We start from the raw sequence: 16,243 nt of genomic DNA on the forward strand, positions 1-16,243 counted from the left end.
CCCTTGCTTCCGGAGGGTTCGGAAATGCTTCTGGCATTTTGATTATGCCGCACGTTCTGCTCCTTTCGACCGCCTTCATTGCGCGCCGATCTGCCTCCTCCGCCACGACGGCAGGACCTATGTTCCTCCAAGTACAACATCCTGTTGTCGGCGTGCGTGGTCGTCGACACACCCACGTGATTTTCCTCCATGAGCAACATCGACTAAAGATCAAAGAACGAAGACGTATTTTCCCTTGTGTAGACTTCCATTCGGATGGCTACGAACTTTGACGCTAAATAAAAGACTACATCATCTAGACATACTGAGAATAACTCATAGCTTCGATCGATAAATAAAAGACTAATCTCAATGGAAATTCCACATGCCAATTCGAAAAGAATAATGTATAACGTCATTGTTGTTGTAATGGATAAGATTATTTATCCAAACCCGGACTCAAACCGGAGACCTCTAGTGTTTGAGACTAGCGTGATAACCCACTACACCATCTGGACCACTTTATTGTTAGTAATTTAATAGTTTCACATGAATTTGTTAATTAGACCAACCGATGGGCATGTCACACTAACATTGGTGTAACGACTTTGTATGTTTGTCAAGACGTAGTAACATTTACCTAAGTTATAGAAGTCTTTTTGACTACATACTATTTACATTGAAAAAGGTAGCACGAATGGAAGCAAGAAATGAAGAAATCCTTTTGCTTTGCTTAATATATGTGGAGAACTTGCAGTTAGTTTAACTTAATGCTTGACTATATCGATATCATTACAATCCACCATACGTGCAAAGAACAATAGCTATAATTTTGGTCAGTCTAAATCGCACTTCTCTTGTTCAAACGTAGACTGTAACCGGAGACCTCTAATGTGTTAGAGTAGCATGAAAATCAACTAAACCATCTAAACATGTCAACGATAGCTATCACTCTCTCTTAATTAATCTTCGTATAATAACGATTGAACAATCAATGGTTCTTAGATGAATTTCAAGATATCATTTATTCGTAAAAGAATAGTTCAAAACAAGAAAATAAACCCGTACTCAAACCGAAGACCTGTACACTAGAAATCTAACGACATAACCAACTACACTATCTAGACGCACTTGTGAAGCGTTGTAAAAAATACATGGGTATCACAAGTTTGAATGTATCCCATGTGGTAATGGAATTTAGCTCAAACAAGTCTATGAAAAGAAACATATAGCCCTAATTGACACTAGAAATGAACACGTCGATTTCCTTGGCTTAAGGTTCATGCATGAGTTCCACTTAGTTTCACTAAATAAATTCTACTTCTATAAAAAGATAGATACCAATTCTTCTACTCACTCTATGTAACATTTTTTGTTATCCAAACACGGACTCGAACCGAAGACCTATAGTGTGTAAGACTAGTGATAACCAACTACACTATTTGGACACAAATTTTAAAACCAATTTCATGGATTCAAATAAATTTGTTACTATAATTGATGCCATGTCGCAACTACATTGTCATCACGAGTTTCAATGTAGCCTATGTGGTAGAGAGATTTAGCTCAAACATTTTGAATGTAGCCCATGTGGTAGAGAGATTTAGTTGATGTCAAAATCAAATAGCAGTATCTGACGCACAAATGTACACGTTGATTCTTGGATATATTGTATTTTTCGAATTTTCTAGGCTATATTGTATTTTTGTAAAGACGGATACGAATTATTCTAGTCATTCTATGTAGGATCTTTTCTTGTCCAAATCCGGACTTGAACCGGAGGCCTCTAGTGTGTTAGACTAGCGTGATAACCAACTACACCATCTAGACATATTGAGAGTAACTCATAGCTTGGATCGATAAATAAAAGACTAATCTCAATGGAAATTCCACATGCCAATTCGAAAAGAATAATGTCTAACGTCATTGCTGTTGTAATGGATAAGATTATTTGTCCAAACCCGGACTCGAATTGGAGCTCTCTAGTGTGTGAGACTAGTGTGATAACCAACTACACCATCTGGACCACTTTATTATTAGTAATTTAATAGTTTCACATGAATTTGTTAATTAGACCAACCGATTGGCATGTTACACTGACATTGACGTAACGACTTTGTATGTTTGTCAAGGCGTAGTAACATTTACCTAAGTTATAGAAATCTTTCTGACTACATACTATTTAGATTGAAAAAGGTAGCACGAATGGAAGCAAGAAATGAAGAAATCCTTTTTCTTTGCTTAGTATATGTGGAGAACTTGCAGTTAGTTTAACTTAATGCTTGACTATATCGACATCGTTACAATCAACCATACGTGCAAAGAACAATAGCTATAATATTGGTCAGTCTAAATAGCACTTCTCTTGTCCAAATGTTGAATGTAACCGGAGACCTCTAATGTGTTAGAGTATCATGAAAATCTTTTAGAAATATTGAGAATCGTTTAGATAGGTATATAGAGTTACAACTACAGAGATGGGATATATGAAAACCAAACTTGTATTACATATGAGAGTAGCTCACAATGGTAGTTTTCCCATGTACTCACACCTTAGAGCTTAGATAGGATATGGACCAACTCACTACAAAATTAGTGGGGACTGATAATCAAGCCAACCATTGTGAATAGAAAGTGGATTGCTTTCTATGTTTGGTCTAAGTATAACATTAAATGTGCAAGTCAGTTGATAGTAGTGGAGATATTCCTTTTCTTTCAACTGACTTGTCATTTAATATGACGAACTCCCTAGGTATAGGCTAGTGCTAGATAGTACTTATCTTGAAGTCAATGACGCATACTTCTAGACTAAGTACATGGTAAATTGCCCAGAAAATATTCTAGTTGACTTGATTAGCCAATCCTATTACCTATTTCTCTCTTTCCTAAATACATTGTGTCCTACGCATCTATGGTTTCCTAGATTAAAACCTTATCGACCCATATGGTCGAGTTGCACACTAGTCGCTCCTCATTTGGGGTGCTATCACAAAATGTGCACTCTAAGAGCACATATCTGGATAGATTTACAACTTGGGACTGATCATTGATTATATCTAACACGCCCCCTCAATGATCAACCCATTGAGTTCACTTCGATTTGGGCCAACTCCTAGTCATCGAAGGTGTTGTTGTAATTGTTCTGCTCCAAGTGCCTTTTTGAAGATATCTGCAACATTTTTTGATGTCAGACAATACTCAAGCTCCACAATCTCATCATTTATTTGCTCCCGCACATAGTGATATTGAATCTCTATGTGTTTAGTACGTGCATGAAATACGAGGTTCTTGGCAATGGCCATGCAACTCTGATTGTCACACCTCAATACTGTTGTCGTCCTTATTGGAAATGCCACATCCGTAAGGATTCGTCTTAGCCAAACTACCTCGCATGCTGCTATGCATGTTGCTTTGTATTCTGCCTCCATTGAAGATAGTGCCACGATTGGTTGTTTTTTACTACTTCGTTGTTTTTGAAGATAGTTTGCAATTTGACTCCATTGGAGTTGACTTCAACTTGGTGTCCATCATCCCAAACATCTTCAAGATCTCTGTTGCATACTTTCTTTGTGACATGAAGATGCCAACTGAAGTTTGCCAAACCTCAATTCCAAGGAAGTACTGGAGTCTGTCATTTCAAACTCAGTTTTCAAACACTCTTGTGTTTGGCCAATGCACTCTTCATGGTCACCAGTAAGAACTAGTGTTGGGAGACAGGTCCCTCCGGATGGTGCAGGCCCGGTATGAACCGGATGAGGAGTACCCAGCTACGGAGAGCCGGATGGTGCAAGCCCGGTATGAACCGGATGAGGAGTACCCGGCTACGGAGAGCCGGATGGTGCATGCCCGGTATGAACCGGATGAGGAGTACCCGGCTACGGAGAGCCGGATGGTGCAGGCCCGGTATGAACCGGAGGAAGAGACATATTTGTAAATATGTTTCTGAGAGCCCATTGTGGCTATATTTGTAAATAGCCAAAAAGTCATATTAGTATAAATATGACTTAGGGCAAAATTTTAGTAACTGTTGTTGTTACTTTTCTTGTTGGTGCAAGAAGAAGAGAGAGCACGTAATAGTGTACAGAGAGAGAGAGAGAGAGAAAGAGGTCGTTGCCTCTGTTGTAACCGCCGCCTGTGGCGAAGAGCGTGAGTCCGAGGTCGTTGCCTCCGAGAACTCACTGTTTTGTACATTCATACATAGTGACAGTTTGCAGCCTGTGGGCTGCCGTGGTTTTTCCCCTAGTTTGGGATTTTCCACGTAAACCTCCTGTGTAGTGTGTGTGTATCTTTCTCTCCTTTGTATCGTGTTTTATTTCCCGTATTTCTGTGTATGAAAAGAATCTCGGTTGTGGCCGAGCGTTGGACATAAGGAGCCTTGAGTTCCCGTCAACTAGGTCATCCATGTAAATGATGATGATGACTTGTTTCCCGTCCTTCATTTTGACATACATACTTGCATCCGAAGCACATTGCTTAAAGTCGATTGATCGTAAGAAGTTGTCTATCCTCTTGTTCCAAACTCTTGGTGCTTGCTTTAGACCATACAACGCCTTCTTCAGCTTGCATACTTTGTTTTTTGAATTCGGCATCTCAAACCCTGGTGGTTGCATCACGTATACCTCCTCCTTGAGATGCCCATTCAGAAATGCCAATTTGACATCCATTTCGTAAATCGGCCATCCTCTTGAAGCGGCCAACGCTATGACCATTCGAATTGTTGTCATGCGAGCTGTCGGGGCAAATGTTTCTTGTACACCGAACCCTTCAATTTGGGAGTATCTTGGGCTACTAGTCTAGCCTTGAATTTATCCAAAGAGCCATGTACTTTATACTTTACTTTCCACACCCACTTCGTGCTGATCACCTTCTTCTTTGTTGGCCTCTGTACCAACTCCCATGTGTCATTTTTCATGATGCTATCATATTCTGATATCATCACCTCTTTCCACTTCGGGTTGGCCATGGCTTCCTCCACCGAGGTCGGCTCACTCACTGAGCCGATGATGTCCACCATCAGAGCCATGTTGACAATGTGGTCAAAGGTTCTCCCTTGCTCCTGTATTCTTCTTGATCTTTGTGATCCATCGATTGAAGTTTCAGGAAACTCAACTTTAGGAGTACGGTCATTGAAGAGTTGTTGAGCCCACTTAGGTATTTTCTTTACATGTGGAACTGACATAGGCTAAACTAGTGAGCCATTACCATCAGATGGTTCAGCTTCCTTTTCTGGACAATGGGTCGGGATTGGGTAAAATACCTCTTCAGTTGACGAGATAACTTGAGAATCGTTGTTCTCAGCTAGGTATGGTTGTTCTTCATCAAACACCACATTGCGGCTTCTCAATATCTTTCGTGTCTCTAGATCGTAGAGTCGATAGGCCTTTGACTCTTCACTATATCCGAGAAAGATACACTTCTTGATTTTAGCATCCAACTTCTTTCTGCTCAAATCTGGAACAAGTGCGTAGTACGTACACCCAAAGGTTTTGAAGAGCATCACTAAAGCTTTCTTGCCTGAATAAGCTTCGTGGGGTGTTTTCCCTTGAAGTGCCTTCGTGTAGCTCCGATTGAGGATGTAAATTGTTGTATTCACTGCTTCAGCCCAGAATGGGTCAGGTAGTGCTTGTGCCTTCAACATACAACTAGCCATCTCGACAATTGTTCGGTTTTGACATTTGACAACACCATTTTTTTGTGGGGTGTAGGCATTTGTAAGTTGGCGCTTTATTCCATGCTCTTTGCAATACTCACAGAATTCTATTGATAAGAATTCTCCACCTCGATCAGAGCGTAACTCCTTCACTAACTTTCCGGACTCTCGCTCAACAAACTTATGCCATCTTTTGAAGATTTTAAAAGCTTCAGCCTTCTCCCAAAGGAAGTAAACTCACATTTTTCTACTGAAGTCGTCACCTAGCAGCATATAGTAGAGAGATCCACCCATTGCAGGAGTCACCATTTTTCCAGAGAGGTCGATGTGTATTAGCTATAAAGAGGTCTTTGTCCGATTTTGCCTCTCTTTTGGAATAGTTGATCTTTGATGCTAGCCCATCATACAAGCATCACAAACACGACGTAAGTCAGATAGGGTTGGCAACCCGACTACCATATTCGACTTCTTCATCTCATTCAACACAACAACATTGAGATGCCCAAATCTCTCATGTCATTGCTTTGTGTTAGTACTTGTGTTGTGGTCAATAGAAATGGTAAGTGCGCTCAGCTCATAGAGATTGTTGCGCCTTATCCCTATTCCTACAACCTTGCCAATAGAATCTATTATTTCTGCACCCGACTTCTTGAATCGAACATCAGGACCCTTGTCGGTCAGTGCAAAAATGGACAATAGATTCTTCTTGAGATCTGGCACGTACAACACTTGAGAGAGATGCTTTGTCCCACCGGTCGTTGCTTTGAGGGAGACGGTTCCGGTTCCTTTGGCTGGACATCGAGCATTGTTCCCGACCACAACATGGATGGGCTCTTGTAGAGGTGTCCAAGAGCTATACCAGTCACGATTACTGATCATATGTCGAGATGCTCCACTATCAAGAATCCAAGAGTCATCGACAACTCGGGTGTCAACTGAATAACACACTTCTTCAATTGCGACCCATAACTCAAGCTCATCTACGATGTTGTTGGCGACTCGGGCTCTCTCCAAGAGGTCTTACTAGAACCATTCTTCTGGTCCGCCATCATCTTCCGACAATCCTTGATTGTGTGACCATTCTTGTCACAATAGAAACACGATCCATTAAACTTCTTCTTTTGTATCCTATTCGCATTGTTTGAAATGGATGCCCCTTTACCCTTAGTTCTAGAGACAAATGTCGAATCTTCCCTTCCTTCTCTTGTCTTCAGCCGAAGCTCCTGTTCAAGCAATATCACACTTAGTTCATCAAAATTTAAAGGAGTTGGTCAAACCTGAGTGTTCAATGCTATCACAATGCCATCATACTTGAAAAGAAGTACTCGAATGCACCAATGAGCCATATCCTCCTGAGAGACGACTACTCCAACAACCGCCAGCTGATCTTGAAGATCCATAATCCTTTTTATAAAGGATTCTACTTTCTCTCCGTCAGCAAGTTTCTCTGCAGCAAGCTAATTTTCAAGGTTTTGTATCCTTATATAGTTTCTGGTCTCCTATTGGTTGGCCAATATGCTCCAAGCTTCATGTGCCTTGGTTGTATGTTGCACTAATGTTAGTACAAAGTCATATACACCAGTGACTATGGTACACAATGCATCCGCATTCCTTCTCTTCCAGGCTCAAAGTAGATCAGCATTTGGAAGCATTGATGTGGTAGGGTGTGCAGGGTCAAAGGTCATCATGGGCTCAGGGACTCCTCCTGTGGGTCCCATGATTGTCTCCAACAACTCGTAGGAGTCCAAAATGGCAAACATTTTGAACTTCCATAGAGTGTAGTTGGTTCCATCTAGCTTTACATCAGACAATGGAGGTGGGCGAATGTGTAGTGGAGCAGCTGCAACACTCGTGGACAACGCCATTGATACTCTCTCTCTCTCTCTCTCTCTCTCTCTCTCTCTCTTTATTTCTCTGTGTTTCCAGACAGCAACTGCCCATATATACCTAATCTAGATCAACCTCTCAACTTTGATACCATGTTACAAATATTGAGAATCGTTTAGATAGGTATATAGAGTGACAACTACAGAGATGGGATATATGAAAACAAAACTCCTATTACATATGAGAGTAGCTCACAATGGTAGTTTTCCCATGCACTCACACCATAGAGCTTAGATAGGATATGGACCAACTCACTACAAAATTAGTGGGGACTAATAATCAAGCCAACCACTGTGAAAAGAAAATGGATTGATTTCTATGTTTGGTCTAAGTATAACATTAAATGTGCAAGTCAGTTGATAGTAGTGGAGATATTCCTTTTCTGTCAACTGACTTATCATTTAATATGACCAACTCCCTAGGTACAGGTTAGTGCTAGATAGTACTCATATTGAAGTCAATGACCAAATTTCAAGACTAAGTAAATCCAACTTGCCCACAAAATATTCTAGTTGACTTGATTAGCCAATCCTATTACCTATTTCTCTCGTTCCTAAATACATTGTGTCCTACCCATCTATGGTTTCCTAGATGAAAACCTTATCGACCCATATGGTCGAGTTGCACACTAGCCGCTCCTCATTTGGGGTGCTAACAAAAAATGTGCACTCTAAGAGCACATATGGGGATAGATTTACAACTTGGGGCTGATCATTGATTATATCTCACAAAATCAACTACACCATCAATACATATCAACGATATCTATTTTTCTCTCTTAATTAATCTTAGTGCAATAACAATTGAACAATAGATGGTTCTTACATGAATTTCAAGATATCATTTATTCGTAAAAGAATAGTTCAAAACATACAAATAAACCTGAACTCAAACCGAAGACCTTTACATTGGAAGTATATCGACATAACATACTACACTATCTAGACGCAATTGTGAAGCAATGTCAGAACTACATGGGTATCACAAGTTTTAATGTATCCCATGTGGTAGTGGCATTTAGCTCAAACAAGTCTATAGAAAGAAACATATAGCAGTACTTGACACTCGAAATGAACACGTCAATTTTCTTGGCTTAAGGTACATGCATCAGTTCCACTGAGTTTTACTCAATATACTCTACTTCTATAAAAAGAAAGATAGCAATTCTTCTACTCATTCTATGTAACATTTTTTGTTGTCCAAACACGGACTCGAACCGAAGACCTCTAGTGTGTAAGACTAGCGTGATAACCAACTACACTATTTGGACACAATTGTGAAAACCAATTTCATGGATTCAAAGAAATTTGTTACTATAATTGATGCCATGTCCCAACTACATCGTCATCACAAGTTTCAATGTAGCCCATATGGTAGAGAGATTTAGCTCAAATATTTTCAATGTAGCCCATGTGGTAGAGAGATTTAGCTGAAACATGTCAGAAATTGATTCTTGGATATAGTGTGTTTTTCTAATTTTCTTGGCTCTATTGTATTTTTATAAAGAAAGATACAAACCAATTTTTCTAGTCATTCTATGTAGCATCTTTTCTTGTACAAACCCGGACTTGAACCGGAGACCTCTAGGGTGTAAGACTAGCGTGATAACCAACTACACCATCTGGACATATTGACAATAAGTCGTAGCTTGGATCGATAAATAAAAGACTAATCTCAATGGAAATCCCACATGCTAATTTGAAAAGAATAAGGTAAAACATTATTGTTGTTGTAATAGACAAGATTATTTGTCCAAACCCAGACTCGAACCGAAGACCCCCCCAGTGTCTCAGCAGTGTCTGAGACACTGACAGTGATAACCAACTACACCATCTGGACCACTTTATTATTAGTAATTTAAAGGTTTCACATGAATTTTTTAATTAGACCAATCGATTGGCATGTCACATTGACATTAACGTAACAAATTTGTATGTTTAACAAGGCGTAGTAACATTTACCTAAGTTATAGAAGTCTTTCTGACTACGTACTATTTAGATTGAAAAAGGTATCACGAATGGAAGCAAGAAATGAAGAAATCCTTTTGCTTTGCTTAATATATATGGAGAACTTGTAGTTAGTTTCACTCTATGCTTGAGTATATATTGACATCACTACAATCAACCATACATGCAAAGAACAATAGCTATAATTTTGGTCAATCTAAATAGCACTTCTCTTGTCCAAACGTAGACTGTAACCGGAGACCTCTAATGTGTTAGAGTAGCATGAAAATCAACTAAACCATCTAAACATATCAACGATATCTATTTTTCACTCTTAATTAATCTTCATGCAATAACGATTGAAAAATAGATGATTCTTAGATGAATTTCAAAATATCATTTATTAGTAAAAGAATAGTTCAAAACATGGAAATAAACCCGTACTCAAACCGAAGACCTTTAGACTCCAAGTCTAGCGAGATAACCAACTACACTATCTAGATGCAATTGTGAAGCGATGTCAAAACTACATGAGTATCACGAGTTTCAATGTATCCCATGTGGCAGTGGCATTTAGCTCAAACAAGTCTATAGAAAGAAACATAAAGCCGTAATTGACAGTAGAAATGAACACATCCATTTTCATGGCTTATGGTTCATACATTAGTTCCACTTAGTTTTACTCAATATACTCTACTTCCATAAGAAGAAAGATACCAATTCTTCTACTCATTCTATGTAACATATTTTGTTGGCCAAACACGGGCTCCAACTGAAGACCTCTACTGTGTAAGACTACCGTGATAACCAACTACACTATTTGGACACAATTGTGAAAACCAATTTCATGGATTCAAATAAATTTGTTACTATAATTGATGCCATGTCCCAACTACATCGTCATCACGAGTTTCAATGTAGCCCATATGGTAGAAAGATTTAGCTCAAATATTTTCAATGTAGCCCATATGGTAGAGAGATTTAGCTCAAATATTTTCAATGTAGCCCATGTAGTAGAGAGACTTGGCTGAAACATGTCAGAAAGAAATAGCAATATTTGACGCACAAATGTACACGTTGATTCTTGGATATAGTGTATTTTTCTAATTTTCTTGGCTCTATTGTATTTTTATAAAGAAAGATAGCAATTTTTCTAATCATTCTATGTAGCATCTTTTCTTGTACAAACCCGGACTTGAACCGGAGACCTCTAGGGTGTAAGACTAGCGTGATAACCAACTACACTATCTGGACATATTAATAATAAGTCATAGCTTGGATCGATAAATAAAAGACTAATCTCAATGGACAACAACATGGGGAGTTAGTATTACGGGTACAACAACTCGATGCAGCGTTGCAACAACAAGGATCAAGTCCCCAAGGATTTCATAAAGAGCCCAAGATTGGACTTCCTGTGAAATTTGATGGAACGCGAGCGCAATTCCGAGGATTCCTTAATCAGGTACGCTTAGTCATCTAGATGCATCCTTCCCGATATCCCACTGATGCATCTCGAGTTGGCCTAATAGGCACGTTACTTAGCGGCTCAGCTTTGGCATGGTTCGCTCCGCTTCTAGAAAAACAATCACCCTTGCTTAATAACTTTGAAGATTTTATTGGTGAGTTTAAAGCCTGCTTTGGAGATACCGACAGCATCAGGACGGCGTTCAACAAGATCCAAAGATTGCGTCAAGGCGATCGTCCAGCCTCTGCCTACACGGCGGATTTTTGTCTACTCGCCTCAGATATTCCCTGGGATGATTAGGCCCTCATGGAGCAGTTTTGCTACGGCTTGCGCAATGATGTCAAAGATCTGCTTTTAACCTTCCCCGAAGAACCAAAGTCCCTTACGGAGGCAATCTGTCGAGCGGTCCGATGCGACAACCGCCTTTTCGAACGGCGTTCGGAGCGTCAATTACAAATACCACGCTCTCGGTCGGAACCCACATACGCCTCAGTCACGGCTAAATCGTTTGCACACGATGTACCTCAATCCAATATTCCGACACCGATGGAGATCGACACCATGCGTCAACGCGGCCCGTTATCGGAAGAAGAAAAGCAATGACGACGTTCCAATCGATTATGCCTTTATTGAGGTGGACCAGGGCATATCGCCATCAATTGTCCCCATAGGCCAAGAAGACAGGTAAATCAAATTGTCGCCTGTACTAAACCCGAGTCAATTCTTCCCTTTGGAGTGTCTGATAGTATTAATAGTACTAATAGAGTGTCAGATAGTATTCATAGTACTAATAGCCCAAGTATATCAAACAAATTTGAAATCCTTAGTCAATTAGATGAAGAGTTAAACGATTGAGTCCAGCCAAAATAGGAGCCGTTTGGTTGGACAGCAGCCCTAGATCTGTACAACCCATTAGTGGTTCCATTCCTTCCAAGCAAGTTAGCAATGTGTTCCTAGCCCAAGTCATTGTTAGTACTAAAAGTACTCCCCCAGTACCCGTCCTAGCACTCTTAGATTTCGGAGCTAATTCCTGTTTCATGGATTGAAATTTTGCCCAAGCTTCTCAGATATCCCTAAGAAAACTTCCTTTTCCCGCATCTGTAGTAGTCATTGATGGTCGTCCCATTGCTTCTAGGAATATTGTAGAAGAATCAGAACCCATTCAAGTTGTCCTAGGTAGTTTTGTGTGTAATATCATTTAATATAATTAGTAGTCCAGAGCATCCCATTGTCCTAGGATTACCTTGGTTTGAATTACATAATCCAGCGATAGATTGGAGAACAAGATAAGTCTGATATCGACCACCCCAAGAATCTACTCACCGAGTTTCGACCATTTCACTCCATCAATTACGCGAAGAAGGACACAAGGAGGCAATGTTCCTATTTGCAATATCAGTACATCCTTCCAACACTATTAAGAAGGACTCCTCAGTACAACTTCCGGCAAAATATCATCCTTATGCCGATGTATTTGACAAGGTAAAAGCCGGTACCCTTCCTCATTACCGTCCCTATGACTGTCCCATTGATTTACAACCAGGAACTGAGACACCATGGGGACCAATTTACAACTTGTCACCCACCGAGTTAGAAGTCCTTCGAGCCTACATAGAGGAGAACTTGGCAAGCGGGTTCATCCATCATTCGAAATCTCCGGCCGGTGCACCTATCTTCTTTGCCAAGAAGAAAGATGGCTCACTTCGTCTCGTCGTTGATTACCGCAGATTGAATAAGGTCACCATCCGGAATAGGTATGCACTTCCTCTTATATCAAGTCTTTTAGAGAGAGTTAATGGTGCCAAGTTTTTTACCAAAATCGATCTACGAGGAACGTATAACCTCGTGCAGATCCGACCGGGAGATGAATGGAAGACCGCCTTTCGCACGGGGTATGGGCATTTCGAGTATACTGTTATGCCGTTCGGCCTAACCAATGCACCCGCAGTCTTCCAACACATGGCAAATGATATATTCAAAGACCTCTTGGATATCTGTTTGATCATCTATCTTGATGATCTATTGATTTATTCGAAGACCCAGCAAGAGCACGATTCTCATGTACTATTAGTACTAAAGCGACTCCATGAGAATGGTCTTTATGCCAAGCTAGAAAAATGTAGCTTTGACTGCAAGCAAGTGGAATTTCTAGGCTACGTCATCTCCTCAAAGGGCATCGCCATGGATCCAGCTAAAGTCAAAACTGTACTAGAGTGGCAAATTCCACGATTGGTACGAGATGTACAATGTTTTCTAGGTTTTGCTAACTTCTACCGTAAGTTTATACAGGATTACTCGAAGATTATCTTACCCCTCACACAACTTACGAAGAAGGGCCAAGCATTTCTTTGGTCCATTGAAGTAGATATGGCTTTTCGGCATCTTAAGAAAGCCTTTACATCAGCACCGATTCTAGCTCATGTGGATACTAGCAAACCATTCATCATGGAGGCCGATGCTTCAGATTTCGCCCTCGGTAGCATCCTTTCTCAACAAGGAGATAAAGAAGAGTTGCATCCGGTGGCTTTCCATTCGCGCAAATTCGATGTTGCGGAAATCAACTACGAAATACATGACAAGGAGTTATTAGCCATCGTGGATTCATTTGTGCAATGGCGGCATTTCTTAGAGGGCTCTCCACATCAGGTCGTTGTCTTTAGTGATCATAAAAATCTTGCTTATTTCTAGAATGCTCGTGTACTAAATCGACGGCAAGCTCGGTGGGCGCAATTCCTCACGCGTTTCAACTTCAAAATCACATATCGACCGGGGAAGCAGCAAGGAAAAGCAGATGCACTATCACGGCGTTCATATCTTGCACCTCGTCCTGGTGATCCAAAATTTGATAATCAAAAGCAAGTAATCTTGGGACCAACACGATTGCACACGACGCGGATTTTTTACACCCCGATGGATTCACGGATTACCGATGACATAGGTGCAAACTTGAAGACGGATAGTTTTGCTCAAAACATCCTGGTGCACATTGATACTTCTCGGGCATCCTGTTCTCAGTCTCAACAACCAGGTATTGACTACCGACAATTCGAATATCATGATGGTTTTCTATTCTTTAAAAAGCGCGTATATGTCCCAGATTGCTCCTATCGCCTTCAAATCGTCCAGCATTGTCACGACACCCATATGGCGGGACATTTCGGTAGTACTAAGACGTTGGAGCTAGTGCAACAATCTTTCTGGTGGCCCCACATGCGCCGTTTTGTCGATGACTACGTTCGGACCTCTGATGCTTGCTGCCGAGCAAAGATGCCACGACACCATCCATATGGCTTGTTGGAACCCTTATCGATTCCAAGTAAGCCGTGGCAGTCTATTTGTGTTGATTTTATCATAGATCTGCCGGTCTCGCGGGGGTTCGATGCTATCTTAACCGTCGTCAATCGATATACAAAGATGGCACATTTTGTTCCTTGTACTAAGGCCATCACTAGCGAGGAAACCGCCGCCCTAGTCATGCATGAGGTATTTCGGCATCATGGCCTCCCAGACAGTATCATCAGTGACCGAGGACCGCAATTTGTCTCCAAATTTTGGCAATATCTCTTCAAGATGCTCAAGGTCTCTTGCAACCTCTCCTCTGGCTACCATCCTCAGACCAATGGGCAGGCAGAACGAACAAACCAAACGCTGGAGCAATATCTCCGGTGTTTCCTGAGTTATCAACAGGACGATTGTGCCGAGATTCTCCACTTTGCGGAGTTTGCGTATAATAATGTTGTTCACTCCTCGACTCGAGTCTCCCCATTCTACGCTTATACCGGTTCTCATCCTCGTTGGTCGGTGATCGACACCCCGGAGCTACCTACCAATCCTCGTGCCGGGGATCATTTGGAGAGACTACGCAAGATCCAGACAGATCTCTCGACTCATCTTCGTCATGCTCAACAGACATAGAAGACTTACGCGGATCGTCATCGGCTTCCCTCCTCTTTTGCCATCAGAGATAAAGTATGGCTCTTACGTCGTCACATCAAGACTACTCGACCGTGCGACAAGATGGATTATCGACGACTCGGTCCTTTCCTTATTACGGGTAAAGTTAATGATGTCACATTCCGCCTTGATCTCCCTCCGCAGGTTCAGATACATCCGGTTTTCCATTGTTCTCTTCTTGAACCTTATAAAGCAAACACCATTCCCGATCGTGTTACACCACCGCCGCCCCCGCTGGAGTTGGACGTCGGCCCGGAGTATGAAGTTGCTACCATCCTCGATTCCAAACTTATTCGCAACAAACTTTATTATTTGGTCGATTGGGTTGGTTATAGTCCGAGCGAACACACTTGGGAACCCGTAGAGCATGTTGCCAATGCTCAGGATCTGCTTGCTGATTTCCACCGAAAGTATCCAGACAAACCCGGTCCGCAATCAGCGCCGACTCGTTCCACTCGTCGTCTTTAAGGGGGAGATAGTGTCATGATATGGCAAGACTCGAACCCATGACCTTATGGTATATGGGTCGAGCTCTTAACCATCACACCATCTATTGTAATTCATAGGATATTATTTTCATTTATGTTTTATTATAAGAAAGTAATGTATATTCCAGATTTCTCTAGAACATTCTAGAAGTTTCAGGATTACTCCTGACAACACTATAAAAGAAGGCACTAGGCATTATGTTGAACAAAATTGGTTCAACGCCACTCTTAAGCCTCTCAGCCGCTTTGTACTTATCTTTTCACATAATATATTAGTTGCTGTCATCATCTTTCTCTCTCTCTCATCCTCGCTATCTCTCTCTCTCTCTCTCTCCTCTTCTCACTTCCTCTCTCGGGAATCTTACGCAGTCTCGTCCTCTTAGTACTAATAGTACTGCTCTTCTTAGTACTAATTCCATCTCTGCTTTAGTACTATTCCTGACATAGAGTGTCTTGGTTTAATGTGCCCGACCCACGACCAAGCTCCCCTTGCAGAACTTCATGATACCGTTCCAGATGCTACCCATGTAGCCTTCATCATCCAACTGTCTGGTTGATATCAGGTTCAATCGAACCTCCGGAACGTGTCGAACATCTCTCAACACAAGTCTGCAGCTAGTTGACGTCACCAAACACATGTTTCTAATGCCGACGATTCGGCATGCTCCTTCATTTCTCATCTTTAGAGATCCAAGATCTCTAGCTCTGTAAGATGAGAAGCATTTCCAGCTGGGAGTTAGGTGAAACGATGCACCCGAATCGATCACCCATGCCGATTCATCGCCAACAAGGTTTGATTCATTTTTCTCACTAATGAGCAGCAACTCCTCTTCACTTGTCACGATTGCCGAGGTGTTCTTGCTTTCCGAA

At 41.2% G+C, this 16,243-nt stretch overlaps 5 non-coding genes across 5 annotated transcripts; all 5 read right to left on the bottom strand.

The window, feature by feature from the left end:
• Window positions 1-423: 423 nt before the first annotated feature.
• TRNAL-CAA (transfer RNA leucine (anticodon CAA)) lies at window positions 424-497 on the bottom strand. Its single transcript has one exon. It is a non-coding gene; the product is annotated as a tRNA-Leu (tRNA).
• A 1,238-nt stretch (window positions 498-1,735) lies between these two features.
• Window positions 1,736-1,809, bottom strand: TRNAV-AAC (transfer RNA valine (anticodon AAC)). The gene has a single exon. It is a non-coding gene; the product is annotated as a tRNA-Val (tRNA).
• Window positions 1,810-8,712: 6,903 nt separating this feature from the next.
• Window positions 8,713-8,786, bottom strand: TRNAV-UAC (transfer RNA valine (anticodon UAC)). Its single transcript has one exon. It is a non-coding gene; the product is annotated as a tRNA-Val (tRNA).
• Window positions 8,787-9,069: 283 nt separating this feature from the next.
• TRNAV-UAC (transfer RNA valine (anticodon UAC)) lies at window positions 9,070-9,143 on the bottom strand. The gene has a single exon. It is a non-coding gene; the product is annotated as a tRNA-Val (tRNA).
• A 1,500-nt stretch (window positions 9,144-10,643) lies between these two features.
• TRNAV-UAC (transfer RNA valine (anticodon UAC)) lies at window positions 10,644-10,717 on the bottom strand. Its single transcript has one exon. It is a non-coding gene; the product is annotated as a tRNA-Val (tRNA).
• Window positions 10,718-16,243: the final 5,526 nt, after the last annotated feature.

The sequence above is a fragment of the Azolla caroliniana genome, unplaced genomic scaffold, assembly GCF_043228905.1.
Source record: "Azolla caroliniana isolate FFs.n. ecotype wild unplaced genomic scaffold, voAzoCaro1.0.p SCAF_16, whole genome shotgun sequence".
Taxonomy (NCBI): Eukaryota; Viridiplantae; Streptophyta; class Polypodiopsida; order Salviniales; family Salviniaceae; genus Azolla; species Azolla caroliniana.